The 12,500-nt window shown below is 40.5% G+C and overlaps 1 long non-coding RNA gene across 1 annotated transcript in view; it reads right to left on the bottom strand.

The window, feature by feature from the left end:
• The window catches only part of LOC118493454, a 42,974-nt gene extending 38,311 nt beyond the window's left edge, over positions 1 to 4,663 (bottom strand). Inside the window, exon 1 of the long non-coding RNA XR_004895413.1 lies at positions 4,515 to 4,663. This is a non-coding gene — a long non-coding RNA (uncharacterized LOC118493454). The remainder of the gene's footprint in view (positions 1 to 4,514) is intronic.
• Positions 4,664 to 12,500: the final 7,837 nt, after the last annotated feature.

Raw genomic sequence — 12,500 nt, 5'->3', positions numbered from 1 at the left:
ATACTTCACATTTCTGAGCGAAACGCAGAGCGAACCACTTTTTTAAATCGCTGATATGCCCACATTTTTAAGTTTACCAACATAAATTTTACATGAATACGTTCACAAAGGTCTTGTGTCTCTAACGGTGAAGTCGGTGTTTCGATAGCATGTACTGTTGTGGATTTATTAAGGCTTGTTTGAAGGCTTGTTTGAAGGGTTCTCTCACACTGTCTGTCACTCAGCATTAGCAGGTGCAGTTTAACAGCAGGTGACACGGTCGTTAACTGATTAAAGGACTTTTTTCAACACTCGTCACCATGACAACACTTTCACAGACAGCAGCAGCAGTCTTTCAGCCTTTTCAGACATTTCTGCATTTGTGAGTTATTATCAGTTAGAAAATATACTCAGACCTCACAATGTTCTACATCTTTTCCAATCCTTACAATTTCCCCTTTTTCAAATAATCTGTCTCTGAATAGCTGTAGCGTGCCACAGGTGACATATTAACAGCAGGTGTGGTAATGACAGATAACAGAAAGGCTTTATTAGAGCTGAAGGAACCTCAGTCAATTATAGAGAAGGTAGCATAGTGGATATGTTGTATGCCTTTGGTGTGGGAGACATGGGTTCAAATCCCACTGTGGTACACCTGTCAATATGTCCCTGGCCAAGATGTTAATTCCCTTTTTCAGCTATTCTCACTATTTCAACTTATTCTTACGGATTTAAGCTACTCAACCAGTTTAGCTTTAGCAATTCAGCTATTCACGTTTTATTTTGGCTCTCCGTAACTTCTGCATACGTTCAGCTATTAAAAACATTCACCTTTTAAAATGTTCAGCTCTTTCAGCTAATGATAGGACTTCTTCAACTTTTTTCTACCATTTATACTTTTTTAAATATTAAGACATTTTCAGGTAATTCATTTCAACTTTCATCTTTGACAGTATTTCAGCTTCCAGCTTTTCTAACAATGTATTTTAGCTCTTCACTTGGGTAATGCAGTTTAGCTTCCAACTCTGACAATTTTCCTGATATTTCAGCAGTGCAGTGCATTTGAGCTTTAAGATTTTTCATACAATTTGTTTCATATTTCTGCATTTGTGAGTCATTATCAGTTAGAAAATCTACTCAGACCTCACAATGTTCTACATCTTTTGTCATTATTCAACTTTTGAAGCCAACAGCTCAGTTTAGCATAAGCTTTGAACTTTTTAATGAAATCCATACTTACTAAAACAATTTCCACTTTTTCAAAAAAATCTTTCTCTGAATAGCTGCAGCGTGCCACAGGTGACATATGTCACTGTATGACAATGGCAGCAGGTGTGGTGATTAGCTTTATTAGAGCTGAAGGAACACTTTCCACAACCAGGTAGTGATGGCTCAGTGGATGTGACATGTGACTTTGGTGTGGGAGAACCAGGTCTGAATCTCACTGTAAAGCATTAACCAACATGTTCTTGAGCAAGATACTTAAGCCATAGTTGTTTCAGATGTGTTTTACCTCTGACATATAGCAACTGGAAGTCGCTCATGTAATGTAATGTAATGTTGTGATAATCTTTATAGCATGACACAGCGCTTTTCCCCAGACATGATAATTATTATATATTGTTTGTCTTTTCTTCCTCTTTTTCTCTTTTCTTCTCTTTTTCTCTCTTCCTGTTTTATTTCACTCTTTATACTTATTTGTAATTTCAATTATAAATGAAATAAAATAAATTCAGACCCCTCAATGTTCTACATTGTTTGGCATTGTTGAACTTTTCAAGCCACCAATTCAGTTTATCATCAGCTTTAAATATATATATATATATATATATATATATATATATATATATATATATATATATATATATTCCACATCTTTTATACATTAGTGGTGTTATTCAACTTTTTAATGAATTTCATGACCATTCATATTTAGCGTTAGCATTTTAGCTATTCAGCACACATACACACACATGCAAACACACACACACACACACACAAAGACACAGACAGACACACACGCAAACACACACACACACACACAGAGACACAGATACACACACACACACACACACACACACACACACACAGACAGACACACACAGACACACATCCAAACACACACACACACACACAGAACCACACTCAAACACAGACAAAGTCACACACACACACACACAGACACACACACACACACACACACACACACACAGAAACACACACACAGAGACTGAAATTAAATTTGCAAATTTTAAATTGTATATAAATTTCCAAGTATTATTATATTATGTATACTATTGTAATCTGTGTGTCTGTAACTGTTGTTGTGTATTGTCCTCAAAAGGTCTCTCTTGAGAATGAGAACAAAATAGGCCATCTATCTGCCCTGCTTAGTAGTGTGTGTGTGTGTGTGTGTGTGTGTGTGTGTGTGTGTGTGTGTGTCTTTGTGTGTGTATGTGTGTGTGTGTGTGTGTGTTTGTCTGTCTGTGTGTGTGTGTGTATGTATGTGTGTGTCCGTCTTTCTTCAAAATTATGCTGTTCCATAAAATGTTTTGATTTACAGTAAGATAAGATAAGATTCTCGCCACTGATACTAATTCGCTTGGAAAGCCTTTGAAGTCACCTGTTGCTTTGCGTTTTTTGGTTTATTTTTAGATACACGTGCGCACACACACACACACACACACACACACACAGACACACACCAACACATACGCACGCGCACACACACACACACACACACACACATGCAGACACACACAGCCACACATATATATACACACTGAGGTACATCAATCAATGTGTCCCTGAAGTAAACACTTAACCCATACTTGCTCCAAAGGTGTGTTACCACTGACATATATGCTATTGAAAGTTGATTCCTTTTCACTTTTTTCCTCTCCTTTTATCTTTCCTCTCTTTTTCCTCTCTCTCTCTCTTTCTGCTTGTTTGTTCTATGCAATAGATATGGCTGATAATAAGTCTTCTTAGTCAATTCATTGAAACGTCCACTTTTTACAGTATTACGGTTTAGCTTCCAGCTTTTCTAAAATATATTTTAGCTCTTAACTTATGTGCAGTTCAACTTCCAATTTACAAGTTTTTCAGCAGTTTAGAACAAACAATTTGTTCCATATTTCTGCATTTTCATCAATGTTTCTCACAGCATTTGTAAGTTTTCCATACTGATTCATAATTTCAGATTAAATATTATATAACATATAAATTACTTTATACATTAGTGGTGGTATTCAACTTTTTAATGAAATTCATACTCATTCTACCGATTTCCACTTTTTCAACTATTCTCACTACTTCACCTTCTTCTTACTGATTTAAGCTATTCAACCAGTTTAGCTTTAGCAATTCAGCTATTCAGCATTCCCACGCATTTTCCGCAGGAAATGCATTTTCTAGTTATAAGTTAAACTAGCCAACAATATAACGGCCTAATAGTTCAGCTGACATGATTAGACCATTTAACACACAACTGGTTGGATCCTTTACACTTTCTACAATGGGAGGATTTTTCTGCATTGAGTACTTTTACTTTTAATACTTTAAAGGGATACTTCACTGTTGGAAATATGACTATATCTTCAAATTGGGTCACTTATGTAGTAGAAATGTGACATTTGTTTTAGAAATTGGTGCCTTCTAGGCCGAGAAAAGCCAGAAAATATGTTTTTGGCTCATGTGGATGAAAGACACCAAATCCTCTTGCTTCGTTGCCGCAGCCTTATCTCCATGATAAGCAACCCGAATATATTTCTAGTGTACAGTCAAATGGAAAGTGTACTTTTCACTGCAGCTGTTTCTAAAATGGGAGGATGTTTCTGCATTGAGTACTTTTACTTTTAATACTTTAAGTACATTTCCCTGATGATGCTTACATACTTTTACTGAGGTAACATTTTCAATGCAGGACTTTTACTTGTAACAGGGTAGAAGTACCCTGTTACAAGTGTGGTATTGGTACTTTTACTATAACCCTTGTGTTGTCTTCCCGTAGACCGTGAACTTGTTGTCCTTCCGGGTCAAAACTGCAAATGAACTTTTTTTGGCTCTTTTTGAAAACGTTTTTGTCACTTTTTTCGACGCTTTTTTAAATACATGCTCAAAAAACATAATTTAAATGATAATAATACCTATTTGTTTTGTTTAAAAAAACAGAAATTGTGGATTATTTTGACTGATAGTTAAGATCAGAGGATGTTGAGTGGATTACAGTTTATTTCAAATGCTATAAAATTGGAAAAAAAACACCCACAATTCAATTGACCTGCCAAGAAAGTTACATGGCTTCCATACAACGTACATCCACACATTCATTTTATTTTGGGGCAATTTGGTTCCAAGAAACCCATAATTCTGATATAGAATTGGGTCAAATTTCACCCGAGGACAACACCAGGGTTAAGTGAAGGATCTGAATACCTCTCGCACCGCTGTCAGCGACTGATCTGAACTGATTAATGCAGATGCAGTGACAGCTGGGGCAGCGCTGCCCCCTGCTGGAGACGGGTTGAACTCACGTTGCAGGCCTCACTGTTGTCCGGTCTGTGTGGAAGCAGATAGGAAAAGACCCTGAGTGGCCCGTCACACTCCTCCACCGTCTGGTTCAGCTCCTGGCAGCTCGTCACCACCGTATAGAAGTGGGAGGGGACGGGTGGGGCTTCGGCCGAGAACCTGGACAGAGGAGAGGGGGGGGGGGGATGAAAACCTATTTTAATAATCATACTGGCACCTCACTGTTGTTGTAAGACAGACATTTAAAAATATGAACCATTTACCATGACAGTCCATTGAGAGATATTGGAATGTGTACACTCCCTATAGCAAGGCTGCCCAATTTGGGGCCCGTGGGCCAAACTTTGTTTTGGCCCGCCATGGATTTGACATATTCAAGTTTATTCTCCTCTTATTTTAAAAGTAATGACTACGAAACGTACATTTTGTGCAGTTAAAAAGTACGTAATCTGAGTTTAACGGCAATGTAATGCATAGTGCTGGTGTGTGTGTGTGTGTGTGTGTGTATGTGTGTGTGTGTGTGTGTGGGGGGGGGGTTACATAAATAACTAGCCCAAGGTTTCCCCCACCATTATAAGGCTTAGTAAGTAGTAAGTAAGTCAAGTTTATTTATATTGCACTTATCACAGAGTCACAAAGTGCTTCACAGGCCAAAAGAATAAATACATTTTAACCAATCAACAATCATAAAAAGCACAAGAAGTCACAGGAAATCATAATGAATAACAAAAAGCACAAGATAAATAGTAATACAGTCGAGAATGTGGCTAAACGAATGCCTGACTAAAAAGCTGCTTTTACTTTTAATTTATTTTTTGAGATTCTTTTTTTTTGGGGGGCATTGTAATTTTTTATTTGATAGGACAGCTTAGACATGACAGGGGAGAGAGAGGGGGAATGACATGCAGCAAAGGGCTGCGGGTTGGAATCGAACCCGTGGCTTTGTAAAGTACAGAGTGTGATCTAGACCTACTCGATCTGTAAAGTGTCCTAAGATAACTCCTGTTGTGATTTGATGAAGGAAAGGAAACTAGCACCTTGGTATAACTCCCAAACTCGCAAATTAAAACAAATCTCACGAAAACTTGAAAGTAAATGGCGTTCCACCAAACTGGAAGAATCTCGTGTGGATTGGCAAGATAGTCTAAAAAATTATAGGAGGGCCCTCAGAAATGCCAGATCAGACTATTACTCAACACTAATAGAAGAAAATAAGAACAACCCAAGGTTTCTTTTCAGCACTGTAGCCAGGCTGACAGATAGTCACAGCTCTATTGAGCCATCTATTCCTATAGCTCTGAGCAGTGATGACTTCATGACCTTTTTTAATGATAAAATTATAACAATTAGAGAAAAAATTCATCACCTTCTGCCCACAGCTTCCAACGACTCACCATTGGGCGCAGGAGGGCTAGAGAGAACGATAAGACCTGATACTTATTTAGACGGCTTTTATCCTTTAGACCTCCAACAATTAATGTTAAGGGTCTCTTCAGCTAAGCCAACTACCTGTCTCTTAGACCCCATTCCAACGAAGCTACTTAAAGAAGCACTACCCGTGGTCAATACCACATTACTAGATACGATCAATATGTCCTTATTAACGGGTCACGTACCGCAGTCTTTTAAAGTAGCTGTGATAAAACCTATTCTGAAAAAACCCACCCTCGACCCTGAGGTCTTAGCCAACTATAGACCTATATCTAACCTCCCGTTTCTCTCCAAAATCCTTGAGAAGGTAGTCGCTAATCAATTGTGTGACTTTCTGCATAGAAATAGTCTATTTGAAGACTTTCAGTCAGGATTTAGAATGCATCATAGCACAGAGACGGCACTGGTGAAAATCACTAACGACCTTCTAACTGCTGCTGACAAAGGACTTGTCTCCATACTTGTCTTATTAGATCTTAGTGCTGCATTCGACACTGTTGACCATACCATCCTCTTACAGAGACTGGAACATTTAGTTGGCATTAAAGGAATCGCACTAAGCTGGTTTAAGTCCTATTTTTCTGAGCGATCCCAATTTGTTAATATTAACGATAAACCATCCAAATACGCTAAAGTTAGCCATGGCGTTCCTCAAGGCTCAGTGCTTGGACCAATTCTATTCTCTTTATATATGCTTCCTCTAGGCAATATTATTAGGAAACACTCAATTAACTTTCACTGTTACGCAGACGACACCCAATTATATCTGTCAATCAAGCCAGACGAAAGCGGTCAGTTAGCTAAACTTCAAGCGTGCATTAAAGATATAAAATCCTGGATGACCCACAATTTTCTGATGTTGAACTCAAACAAAACGGAAGTTATTGTGCTGGGACCCAAGCACCACCGAACTTCATTATCTAAATATATAGCTACCCTAGATGGTATTGCCCTGGCCTCCAGCACTACTGTCAGAAATCTAGGAGTTATTTTTGACCAGGATCTATCCTTTAACGCCCACTTAAAACAAACCTCAAGAACAGCCTTTTTCCATCTTCGTAACATTGCCAAAATCAGGAACATCCTGTCTCAAAACGATGCTGAAAAACTAGTCCATGCATTCGTAACTTCCCGGCTGGACTACTGTAATTCTTTACTATCAGGCTGCTCAAATAAGTCCCTCAAGACCCTCCAGCTGATCCAGAATGCTGCAGCACGTGTTCTGACAAGAACTAACAAAAGAGATCACATTTCTCCTGTATTAGCTTCTCTGCATTGGCTTCCTGTAAAATCCAGGATTGAATTTAAAATCCTTCTCCTGACCTACAAAGCACTAAATGGTCAAGCACCATCATACATAGAAGAGCTTTTAGTACCTTATTGTCCCACTAGAGCACTGCGCTCCCAGAACTCAGAGCTACTTGTGGTTCCTAGAGTCTCTAAAAGTAGAGTGGGAGCCAGAGCCTTCAGCTACCAGGCTCCTCTCCTGTGGAACCAGCTCCCAACTTGGGTTCGGGGGGCTGACACCGTCGCCACATTTAAGAATAAACTGAAAACCATCATCTTTGATAAAGCTTATAGTTAGGGAGTGAGGAGTTGCAGCATAGTAGAGTAGAGTAGAGGGAGGCAGGAAGTACAAGCCCGTTCCGGCAGGGGAGAGTACGAGCCCGGTCCAGGGCCCCTCTCTTTAGCCTGCCTCTCTTAGTTATGCTATTATGACTCTAGACTGCTGTGGGAAGCTCCTTCCAAGGACACAATGAGCCGCTCCCTCTTCTCTCTTTTCACTTGTCTCCTTTTGTGTGCATCTTAGTCCCAGAAATGCCTGTTACTAACCTAGCTCTGGGGAGTTTTCTCCCCGGAGTCCCTTTGTTTCTTCTTCACCCAGAACATCGCCTTGGAATTGGGTGGCACCTACACCGGGGTCCTGGGTGCAGCTGACGCTATGGACTTACTACACCCTGCTACGCTCTGCGTTTCCCCGCAGTGTCCGACTGCGTCCTGCCGCGTCCAACCGCGTCCACCCAGGCTGCTGTGCCACACTACACCCCGTAACGCCCTGCTGTGCCCTACTATGACATGAACTACTATGACTACCATTGTGATCACTGCTTCACTATCTTTATTATGACTATTATTGCCACCATTCACCACTCCCCCAACTGGTGCCGTCAGACACCGCCTACCAAGAGTCTGGGTCTGTCCGAGGTTTCTTCCTAACAAAAAAAGGGAGTTTTTCCTTGCCACTGTCGCTATAGCTACTGCTAATGCTTGCTCTTGAGGCAACCACTGTAATAGTTGGGGCTTCGTAAAGTACAGAGTTTGGTCTAGACCTACTCTATCTGTAAAGTGTCTCGAGATATCTCTTGTTATGATTTGATACTATAAATAAAATTGAATTGAATTGAATTGATTTGACACTATAAATACAATTAAATTAATACAATAAGGCAAAAACGTTATTCCATGTCACCAGTCTCAGGATCAGAAGAGTCTCCAGTCTGGTCTTCAGTCTCTGGTTGTAAAAGTGGATGTGAATGTGAGTTCCTGGCTGGTTCTGGTCCTCCACAGTCTCTCCATCGCTTCTCCTCATCGGACCAACACATTATGGTGTTTTGACATCAGAATTCCAGGCAAAGCTTTTGTACAAACACTGATGCTGAATCTTTTCTCTCCTGTGTGGACTAAGGCCATGTGTGACCGTAAATGTCCTCTCTGTGTAAAAGACTTATTACAAACTGAGCAGCTGAATGGTTTTTCTCCTGTGTGGATTCTCATGTGTTTGTGTAAATCTCCACTCTGTGTAAAAGATGTATTACAAACTGAGCAGCTGAATGGTTTTTCTCCTGTGTGGATTCTCATGTGTTTGTGTAAACTTCCTCTCTGTGTAAAAGATTTATTACAAACTGAGCAGCTGAAAGGCTTTTCTCCTGTGTGACTTCTCATGTGTATCTTCAGATGTGACTCACGGGTAAATCCTTTCCCACACTCAGAGCAGCTGAATGTTTTCTTACATCTTGAATCATGTTTCAGAGAGTTTAAAGCTGACTGAGGTTCTCTGGTCTCCTTCCAATCAGCCCTGTCATTCTCAGGTTCAGAAGAGTCTCCAGTCTGGTCTTCAGTCTCTGGTTGTAAAAGTGGATGTGAGTTCCTGGCTGGTTCTGGTCCTCCACAGTCCTCTCCATCAGCTTCTGTTTCCATGTGTTGAGTTTGTCTCTGATGAAGCTGTGAGGACTGAGCTTCCTCTTCATCATCTTCACTCTTCACAGGGACAGGAGTGAATGGGAACTTGGTGATATCAGCCTCCTCCAGTCCTTGAAGCTGCTCTCCCTCCTGACTGCTCCACAGTTCCTCCTGTTCCTCTTCAATGTGTGGGGGGGGCTCTGGCTCCTGCTGGTCCACACTGGAGCTACACTCCTGCTGCTCAGGGGGAACCTCTTCTTTAACCACCGACAGCTGCTCAACATCTGCAGGAAACACATACAGAGAAATGTTGTGGAACTGTATCTTATCACCTGGATTGTGATTTTTATAAAGAAATACTGGTTGTTCAGTCAGTTACTTAGGTTACATCTACACTGCTAGTCTTCCTTTTCAGCCTTGGAAAAACTGCTGGAAAGACTGTTGACTGACATATTAGGACTCTCTTGTGGTGAAATAATGCAACTGCACTGTTGAGCACAAAGTGGCGCAGTCGGTAATTAAGAGGCATAACAAGAGACACGTCGGAATAACAGAGTGTGAAATGGACTTTACTGCATTCAAATGGTTCAAGTTGTGTGTGTCTCTGATGAACCATGAGTAGAACGAATCATTTGTGTCTGATCTGGACATTATTTGAGTCGTTCACTAAGTTTTGCTGAGACCTTTGTTGATGCAGAGCTAATCTAATCACCATATGGCTTCCTAATGCTAATTCTAGTTTAGCTGTACCTTTCTAGTTATAGTAAAACTGTAGTATTTGGACAATGTTGACATTCTCCTATGTAAATGACATGGATGCCTGTTTTTATTGCAACTTAATAGGGCAATCAGTGTTATTTCTTTCCCCAAGCAGTACATCCCTATATGTAACCATCACCTATACAGTCCTAAGTGAATACCTATTCAATAATTGGTCCTTCGAGCCAGAAGTGAAGTTTTCCCCGGATCTCAGGGTACAGCCTACTTTCACATACAGTGGGGCGTTACCACAATCAACACGTCCAAAGCGGCAGTTACAACATCCTCTACCTTAGATACTATGAAATGAGTTTTGTCGGCAAAGGGCAATCCATTACAACTCCTAGTTATCTCTACACAGCAAAGTACGCGACAAATCTATAAGAGGACCACCTGGGTAAACCATCAGCATTGTCCGCCCAGTTATTCTGTTCCTCTAAACCATTAAGTCAGACATGATGGGATTTACCTTTGATGAAAGGGCCCTTACCCCTGATGAGACTAGGGCACCTGATACTCACCCTATTGTTGAGCAACAGCCTGTAGGAGCTGGGGGGGGGGGGGGCTGAATTACCAAACCCATTAATCCAATAATTCACCTTACCATCTACCTTGGAAAACATCGTCAGCTGCTCATTTGCCAGTGTGGACTTCCCCCTGCAACCGGGGAGTCAGGGAGAGACTATTGCTTATCTCAGCCTGCAGAGCCCCCACCCCCACAGGTATTAACTCTTCCTTTCACACAGCATGTGCAGCTTAAGACCACCAGGAGGGCCGGAGGCCATCAGAACACGGCTGGGAGGGACACTTCAAAGGCTGGCAAAGATGCTTGAGGCACAATTACTGTCTCAGTAATGCCTCTTTACATCTCTCAGCACCTTGTCAGTTGAGTTGCAGAAAAATGTTGGGAAGGTTTGCAAGTTGACACTCTGCCTTATGAAAGTAAAAAGGAGGTGACAAGGTCAAAGGAAAGGAAGGCAGCAATACACCTACATTAAGCCAGGACCGAGGGAGTGACCCTAAAAGGGGTGCAAATGTATACCACACCACTGCTAAGGAGAAAGGATATTGCGTTATTCAAGGCCTTTTTAAGTGGCCATATTATGCTCATTTTCAGGTTCATAATTGTAATTTGAGATTGTATCAGAATAGGTTTACATGGTTTAACCTCTCTAGGTTCATTGTACCGTGGACGGCAGACTTTGTCGCTGTGGTGTCGCTGTAACCTCCACTCATAAATGTTTTTATAACTTTAAAGCATTAAATCTTCAAAATATACAGCCATGCGAGACAAGAATTGAAAGCTTACCCTCTCATGCTTCAATTAAGCACACACACAAAGCATAAGATGATTTATAGCAGTTATACAACTGTTATAAAGTTAAAGAAAATAAAGCAATATCGACGTAAACTGCGCAGCTGTTGTCTAGAGTCGAGAGTGCATCCATACCTTTTTCCTTGTCCCTTTAGCCACAGCGGGGATATTTTGCCCAAAACTTTTTCTTTCATAAATCCCCAAGAGTCCAAGGAAATGGAATATCCAAGCCATTACATCCAAAACTAACTGTTCGCCTCACAATCTTGAAGTTTCTGGCGGAATCACAACGGAAAAAACGCTAAACATGTTTTTCATTTCCGCATTTGTATCGCGACTCGCTTCTCACCCGAGGCTTCTACATGCTCGATGTGGGCGTCACTGTATTCTCTAAGGTCTAAGGTTTCCATAGATATCTTGTTTGAGCCAATACGTTCAGTTTAGCATTTGATAACCCTATGGGAAGCCGATGATCCCTCTGACGCAATGTCAGGCTCAAGTGCGGCTGATCGACATTTGCTCGGACCAGTTAGACTCCCATGTTAAGAGACCCTAAAATCCTCCTAGCCAATGAGCAGACGAGTCAATAGACACCAAACTTGACACTGAAATTTTAAACCTGTGATGGCTGTAGCTGTGTCAAAGCAAAAACAGGGCCTCCTATAAGCATATCACACCCTGTGCAATTTATAATTACTTATTTCTATATATTTATGTAAAAAGTTATTTCAAGTTTATGTATGATTGATGTGGGTGTGTGTGTGTGTGTGTGTGTGTGTGTGTGTGTGTGGTTGTGTTTGTGTATTTGAGAAGTGTTTTATTTTGCACTTTATTGGCTTTTTTCTTTGCACTTTTCAAATTGAAATAAATATAATATAAAACAAATCATATAAAATCCAATCCAATTTTTGAGTCTTTTGGTTTCTGGATTTTTTCTGTAGTAAGCTAAGACATGTGGCTATGACATTGTGTTGTCTGTATCTCACCAGATGTGTTTACAGCAGTGTATTCTAATCATTTTACAGATGTATGACTTGGACGGAAATAAAACCCCTCCATTCTAGCCTCTGTAACTCTGTGTCAGTAAGACCTAGAATCACCCTGACACTTGGAACAAAAACTTGAGTGTTCCCTTTCCAATGATGTCAGGCACATCCCTCAGTGTCAAAGTATATGGGAGCTGTACCACTTTTAATTTGGATATGACGTTTAGATCAAAAAGCATGGAATTTCAAGCATTTCTTAAGAGGTTAATTTTCAAAAAACACCATATTTTAGTTGTACTGCACATTGCTGCAGCTCCTCT

The sequence above is a fragment of the Sander lucioperca genome, chromosome 16 (assembly GCF_008315115.2).
Source record: "Sander lucioperca isolate FBNREF2018 chromosome 16, SLUC_FBN_1.2, whole genome shotgun sequence".
In the NCBI taxonomy this organism is placed as follows: Eukaryota; Metazoa; Chordata; class Actinopteri; order Perciformes; family Percidae; genus Sander; species Sander lucioperca.
The sequence above is the reverse complement of the archived record's forward strand: the minus strand, read 5'-3'. Positions and strand labels throughout refer to the sequence as shown.